Below are 8,397 nucleotides of genomic sequence, written 5' to 3' on the forward strand. Positions count from 1 at the left end.
TACCTTGAATGGTCCCTTAGAATATGTGCTACCAATTTATGCTAAACAATCAATTCCATGTTGCATTTAGCTGTGGCCCTTGGAGTACCTTTCCCAGACCTGAAGAAGAGCTCTGTGTGGCTTGAAAGCTTGTCTCTCTCACCAACAGAAGTTGGTCCAATACAATAAATTGTCTCAGGAGCCTCACCCACCTTTTCTCTCCTTTGCAAGAAGTTAGGTTACAAACTCAAACAGAGATTTCAGCATTTTATGACCATTAATGTGACTGGTCTATCACAGGAGCCGGCGAACAGGGCTGCTAACAGGGGAGTTTGAGTGGGAGTTCCATTGGAGGAGAAGGTATCTGTATTTGCATCTGTCTTTGTAGTGCTTGTATGTGTAGAGGCCTGTAGGGGCAGTGTGCTGGGAGGGCAGCTGAGCCCTGATTAGGGGGCGGAGCTTGGCTGATTAGGGGGCCTATAAAAGCGGCCACCCAGCCAGGCAGCGGCACAGCTGCGAGCAGCGGCACAGGAGCCGGCGAACAGGGCTGCTAACAGGGGAGTTTGAGTGGGAATTCCATTGGAGGAGGTGGAAGGGGAGGCAGGAGGGCGCGGTGCCCCGTGTGCTGTGTTCCCCCAGGTGCAGAGGGCACAGGTGAGCAGGCGAGCACAGACAACAACAGCCATGAGCCATGCAGCAGGGGACACAATGCAGATGATTGCATGTGGCAGCTGCGGTATGTACATGGTCCTAGCGGGGGTGTCTGAACAAAGGTATGTCTGCATGAAGTGCCACCTAATAGAGCTGCTGGAAGAAAAGATCCGAGGTTTGGAGATGCAGGTAGATACCCTGGTAGAGTTTAGAAGGGGGTTCAAGCAGCTGATGGAGCAAAGGCAAGGAGTGGCAGAAGGGGAATGCTCAGGGGTACAGGTGGAAGCAGGGGCAAAGGCCTGTGAGGGGGGAATGCCGGGGGGAGAACAAGGGCAGTGGAAGCATGTGACCGTGAGAAGCAGGCCAAGGAAAAGGAGGGCCAGTGAAGGAGAAATAGAGCTCAGGAACAGGTTTGGGTGTTTGGAAAACGAGGAAGGGGTGCAGCAGGTGGTAACTGAAGGGGGGAGGGTGAGGAAGAAGAGAAGAGCGGCTAGTCCCATAGAAAGAGGGGAGGAGTTGATGGAGACAGCACCAAATCTGGACCCCAGGAGGATACAGGATGGCATAAGAGGAATTACAAAGGAAAATAGGAATGGACAGGGGTTGCAACTAGAGGGAACAGGGGATAGATTAGTAGATCGCACTGTCACCAGGCAAAGGCAGGTTTACGTGATTGGGGACTCCTTACTGAGGAGGTTAGACAGGCCTGTGACCAGGGCGGACCCAGAGAACAGAAGGGTGTGCTGTCTACCGGGCGCTAAGATACGGGATGTGGACCTGCGGTTGAAAAGGATCCTAAAAGGAGCAGGTAAGAACCCCTTGATCATCCTTCACGTAGGAACAAATGACACGGCTAGGTTCTCGCTGGAGAGAATCAAGGGAGATTATGCCAGGCTGGGGAAGACGCTTAAGGAAATTGAGGCTCAGATCATCTTCAGTGGGATTCTGCCTGTTCCTAGAGAAGGGGAGCAAAGGGGTGACAGGATTGTGATGATAAATAGTTGGCTAAGGGAGTGGTGCTATAAAGAGGGCTTTGGGATGTATGGCCACTGGGAGGCTTTCGGGGACAGAAAACTGTTCTCACGGGACGGACTTCACCTAAGTAGGGAAGGAAATAGACTTCTGGGAGGGAGGCTGGCTCATCTCATCAAAAGAGCTTTAAACTAGGAAGTTGGGGGAGACGGTTGGAAGATGTCCAGTTAATCTCCACACCAGATTATAACATTAAGAGGGAGGTCGATGAGATAAGAACGGATACAGCCGGGGGGAAGAGATTGGACATAAGGAAGAGGGGGGGGGATGGATACTAGACTAATAGGTCATACTGGCGGGACGGTGTCTGTACCAAATTGGATAACAAATGTGAGAGAGGCCAAACGGCATAAATTAAGATGTTTATACACCAATGCGAGAAGCCTAGGTAACAAAATGGATGAATTGGAGCTCCTGGTCCGAGAAATGAAACCGGATATCGTAGGAATAACCGAAATGTGGTGGAATGATAGTCATGACTGGAGTGCAGGTATGGAAGGCTACGTGCTGTTTAGGAAAGACCGGAACAAAGGTAAAGGTGGGGGAGTAGCATTGTATGTTAACAATGAGGTAAACTGTAAAGAAATAATAAGTGATGGAATGGATAAGATGGAGTCTGTCTGGGCAATACTCACACTGGGTAAAAGAACTACTAGAGCCTCCCCTGGGATAGTGCTTGGGGTGTGCTATAGACCGCCGGGATCTAGCCTGGGTATGGACAGAGAACTCTTTAATGTTTTTAGGGAAGTAAATACTAATAGGAACTGTGTAATCATGGGAGACTGTAACTTCCCGGATATAGATTGGGGAACAAATGCTAGTAACAATAATAGGGCTCAGATATTCCTAGACGTGATAGCTGATGAATTCCTTTATCAAGTAGTTGCTGAACCGACGAGGGGAGATGCCATTTTAGATTTGGTTTTGGTGAGTAGTGAGGACCTCGTTGAGGAAATGGTTGTAGGGGACAACCTAGGCTCGAGTGATCATGAGCTAATTCAGTTTAAACTAAATGGAAGGATTAACAAAATTAAATCGGAGACTAAGGTTTACGATTTCAAAAGGGCTAACTTTAATAAATTAAGGCAACTAGTTAGGGAAGTAGATTGGACTAACATATTTATGGATCTAAAAGTGGAAGGCGCCTGGGATTATTTCAAATTGAAGTTGCAGGAGCTGTCGGAGGCCTGTATCCCGAGAAAGGGAAAACGGTTCGTAGGCAGGAGATTTAGACCGAGCTGGATGAGCGAGCGTCTCAGACGGGTGATTAAGAAAAAACAGAAAGCGTACAAGGAGTGGAAGATGGGAGGGATCAGCAAAGAAACCTACCATATTGAGGTCAGAGCATGTAGAGATGGAGTGAGAAAGGCCAAAAGCCGTGTAGAGTTGGACCTTGCGAGGGGAATTAAAACCAATAGTAAGAGGTTTTATAGCCATATAAATAGGAAGAAAACAAAGAAAGAAGAAGTGGGACCGCTTAAGACTATAGATGGAGTGGAGATTAAGGATAATCTAGGCATGGCACAATATCTAAACGAATATTTTGCATCGGTCTTTAATGAGGCTAATGAAGGATTTAGGAATAGTGGCAGCGTGACGGATGGGAATAAAGGAGGGGGGGTTGACATTACCGCATCCGAGGTAGAAGCCAAACTCAAACAGCTTAACGGGACTAAATCGGGCGGACCGGATGATCTTCATCCGAGAATATTAAAGGAACTGGCACGAGAAATTGCAAGCCTGTTAGCAATAATATTTAATGAATCTGTAAACTCAGGGGTGGTACCGTTGGACTGGAGAATAGCTAATGTGGTTCCTATTTTCAAGAAGGGGGAAAAAAGTGACCCGGGTAACTACAGGCCTGTTAGTTTAACATCTGTAATATGCAAGGTCTTGGAAAAAATTTTGAAGGAGAAAGTAGTTAAGGACCTTGAGGTCAATGACAATTGGGACAAATTACAACACGGTTTTACGAAAGGTAGATCATGCCAAACCAACCTGATCTCCTTCTTTGAGAAAGTAACAGATTTTTTAGATAAAGGAAATGCGGTGGATCTAATATATCTCGATTTCAGTAAAGCGTTTGATATGGTACCGCATGAAGAATTATTGGTTAAATAGGAAAAGATGGGGATCGATATGAAAATCCAGAGGTGGATAAAGAACTGGTTAAAGGGGAGACTTCAGCGGGTCGTACTGAAAGGTGAACTGTCAGGTTGGAGGGAGGTTACCAGTGGAGGTCCTCAAGGTTCGGTTTTGGGTCCAATTTTATTCAATCTATTTATTACTGACCTCGGAACCGAATGTAGGAGTGGGCTGATAAAGTTTGCGGATGACACAAAGTTGGGAGGTATTGCCAATTCGGAGAAGGATCGGGATATTCTGCAGGGAGATTTGGATGACCTTGTAAACTGGAGTAATAGTAATAGGATGAAATTTAATAGTGAGAAGTGTAAGGTTATGCATTTAGGGATGACTAATAAGAATTTTAGTTATAAGCTGGGGACGCATCGGTTGGAAGTAACGGAAGAGGAGAAGGACCTCGGAGTCCTGGTTGATCGCAGGATGACTATGAGTCGGCAATGTGACGTGGCCGTGAAAAAAGCTAATGCGGTCCTGGGATGCATTAGGCGAGGTATTTCTAGTAGAGATAAGGAGGTGCTGGTTCCGTTATACAAGGCACTGGTGAGACCTCATTTGGAGTACTGTGTGCAGTTCTGGTCTCCCATGTTTAAAAATGATGAATACAAACTGGAACGGGTACAGAGAAGGGCCACTAGGATGATCCGAGGAATGGAAAACCTGTCGTATGAAAGGAGACTCAAGGAGCTCGGTTTGTTCACCTTAACCAAAAGAAGGCTGAGGGGGGATATGATTGCTCTCTTTAAATATATCAGAGGGATAAATACCAGGGAGGGAGAGGAATTATTTCAGCTCAGTACTAATGTGGACACGAGAACAAATGGATATAAACTGGCCGTCGGGAAGTTTAGGCTTGAAATTAGACGAAGGTTTCTAACCATCAGAGGGGTGAAGTTCTGGAACAGCCTCCCGAGGGAAACAGTGGGGGCGAAGGACCTCTCTGGCTTTAAGATTAAACTTGATAAGTTTATGGAGGGGATGGTTTGATGTGATAACGTGATTTTAGTCAATAGGTCAATAACGTGCCATCGCTGGTAATTAGTAACAATGGTCAATGATGGGATATTAAAAGTTACAACAGAGAACTTTTTTCCGGAGGGTCTGGCTGGAGAATCTTGCCCGCATGTTCGGGGTTCAGCTGATCACCATATTTGGGGTCGGGAAGGAATTTTCCTCCAGGGTAGATTGGCAGAGGCCCTGGAGGTTTTTCGCCTTCCTCCGCAGCATGGGGCAGGGGTCGCTTGCTGGAGGATTCTCTGCGACTTGAAGTATTTAAATCATGATTTGGGGACTTCAGCAGCTGAGTCAAGGGAGAGAATTATTCCAGGAGTGGGTGGGTCTGCTTTTGTGGCCTGCATCATGCGGGAGGTCAGACTAGATGATCATAATGGTCCCTTCTGACCTTAAAGTCTATGAGTCTATAATTGTTTTTCAGCTATAACAAGTAAAACTAGCTTCTGCCCCTGGTAGCTTGTGGCAGGGCACTTCCCAAGTATGAAAGCCTAGTGTGTGATGTTCTTTTTATTTCACTGATAGTAATAGAATAAAATTCTACTTCCTCCTCTCACTTAATAACAAATCACCTTCCTTCTGTTGGACTGTTACACAGAGATTCTCAAGTGCCTTGCACCCTCTGTTATTTAACACTAAAGGGAGTATATTGCTTATATTGTGTCATGGCCTTTATGTTCACAGATATATTCTGTGTGTGGATATACATTACTCCATCCATCTCCTTAGTGACTCCATATCTGTGGAGCAGGCTGGATATATTCTCAGGTAATAGTTTGGTGTTGGTGAAGAGAAGGAACTTTTTTTGAGGGCTTTGACCTGGACATCATCCACCAGTGCCATAGACTGGTGCAAGCTGTGCTACTGCAGATCCTTCTGCAGAAGAAGATACCACATGCCATTTCTTTACCTCAAGCACATTAAAGGGATCAATTAAAAAGAAAAAGAAAAGTAGGGGCTCACTTAGAGGGAAAGTCTAAAGTACAATTAAGCAAGATATAATTTGTTTTTGCTAAGCTCCTTTTCTTCTGCTTCTTGCATTTATTCTTTGTTTTTCTCCAGATAAGGACCATGTTGCCTAATGCCGATAAAAACAATACTCAGTCCAGAACTAGACTGTCATTTTGTAGATAGTTTTGTTTCCAGTATATTGGGTATCAAACCGGTTAATTTGCCCAATTACCTACATCTTTGGAACATGCAGCCACAGCGCACACACTTTTGTTTGTTTATTTTTAAATGGGGAGTAGCATAAATAAGGACATCAAAGGAAGGCTGGAGGTGGTGTAAATGTCTGCAAATTAGAGTTAAAATCTAATTTTAGATTACAAATGATGGCCTCGACTTTGGTGGCCTTAACATATTGCTTAGTGGATATTAAACATATTAGGAATTCTCTCTGTAATTCTGTAATCTTCCATAATTGGCAGTTTGTACTCTGGCCAAAACTGGAAAAGAAATTATACTTAAGATCAAAATTAGCATTGGCAGAGGTTCTTGTGTTGGTTTACAGTATATAGCACCTACTTGAACTATGATCCTTTCTAACAAATGGTATATTTTAGCACTAAGATTCCTCCATTGCTTCAAGTTGCTCCAGTGTTTCAAGTTCATGTGGCTAACATAAAACAAAATATATAGTTTGTATGTGTGTATATGTGTGAGTTGACATAAGAGGCTTCCTCTTTTAATTTGATAACTTGTAAAACTATATATATATATAGTTATTTTTCCAGCTTATTTTTTCTACGGGAGAATAGAGCTGTTAGGATGGATCTCATAGAATATCAGGGTTAGAAGGGCCCTCAGGAGGTCATTTAGTCCAACCCCCTGCTCAAAGCAGAACCAATCCTCAATTTTTGCCCCATCCCTAAATGCCCCCCAAAGGATTGAACTCACAACCCTGGGTTTAGCAGGCTAGTGCTCAAACCACTGAGCTATCCCTCTCCAATCACATTTGTATGAATGTGAAATGTGTGTACGTATTATGTTTTCCAGATGACTGATCCTAAAAAAAGGATTAATTCATATTTTCAAATGATGAAATTCATATTATATAATAAATAGATGAGTGGTGAACTGGTTTTTCAAATTCCAGCAATCACAATTTCATTGTTAACAAATGCTAAACACTGAAAAAGTTGTTAAAAGTACAGATGGTGCCTTGAAAGTGGTGTTTTTAACCTTATTATCTCATGTGAAGAGAGCAGCCTGCTTCATTGGTGAAGTATTTTGAGAATGACCTCAATCAGGTAAGAGCCCTCAGTTAAGCATACAGTGGCTTAATGAGATGTGACAAACATAGTATATGCTAGTACATCCTTAACGGTTTGACACTTTCCCAGGTTAATCAGCTAGGGAAACATGAGGCAGAGTAAGTGGTGTGTTATCACAGAGGTCCTGGCTTTTTACTTTCCAACTTCAACAGCATGTGGCTGATGCTCTATTAGCATGGTTTTGGTTTATACTTTTCTGTTCTTCGGTGATATATAATGGATTTTCCACTCCCTTTAATATTTTCTTGAAATTTCTTTTTGGAAGAGACTTGTTTATTCTTGCCAAGGAGAACAGAGATACGGACTTTAATAAGAGAGACTTGTAACCTTTGTATTTTAAGCTAATTACACATTGACTTCAAAGCAGTAGAATATTCATTGCAAAAAGAATAATACTTTAAAGCTTAGGTTGGCAGCTCTGATGATCATGATAAATTAAACTTTAATGAAGAATCATGGAAAGTGAAGTGTAAATGAGCCAAAATGATTATGCAATGTGTTGTCTTCTGCTTTTTATGTTTTGCTATTTAATATCCATTTAGAGGAATACATTTTAGTTTCTGATGCCATAGTAAATTGAGTAATTCAGACTGAATTGTCCATGCTTAGTATATACCAAGCTCTTGTATCTCTCAAGGGGGAGGGAGCAGAAGGTATGTGACCTTGGCTGAAAGAGTATTTCTTCTCTACAGTATCATCCCTATAAGAGCCACAAGTAAAGCAGTTTAAATGCTATGACTTCACTAGCTGGGAAGTTAAAGGATGATTCCCTGTCATTTGAAGTCTGCTCTGAATTTTGGAGATAAAACAACATACAGTGGAAAAGTGCAGAAGAAGGTTAAAGGTATATGGCTCTGAAGAGTCACACTTCATCAGAACAAACTGAAGGCCAAGGGGAGGGATAGTTCAGTGGTTTGAGCATTGGCCTGCTAAACCCAGGGTTGTGAGCTCAATCCTTGAGGAGGGCACTTAAGGGATCTAGGGCAAAATCAGTACTTGGTCCTGCTAGTGAAGGCAGGGGGCTGGCTGGACGCAATGACCCTGCTGGGTCCCTTCCAGTTCTATGAGATAGGAATATCTCCATTCTTAAAAAAATCTCTAAAGCATTGGTAGCTGTTGAACACAGAGATGGAGAAAATGTAACTCAGGGGGCCTGGTGAGCTCTCTAGACTTATAAATTGCTGGGTGAATGGGAATATGATGCTGTAGGTATGGTAGATACAGAAAAATCAAGATATTAAAGTTGGAATATTTTAGATATATATCCAGAACAAATAAAAACAATCTAGAAAATGGATGGGCTCTG

The sequence above is a fragment of the Emys orbicularis genome, chromosome 2 (genome assembly GCF_028017835.1).
Source record: "Emys orbicularis isolate rEmyOrb1 chromosome 2, rEmyOrb1.hap1, whole genome shotgun sequence".
NCBI lineage: Eukaryota > Metazoa > Chordata > Testudines > Emydidae > Emys > Emys orbicularis.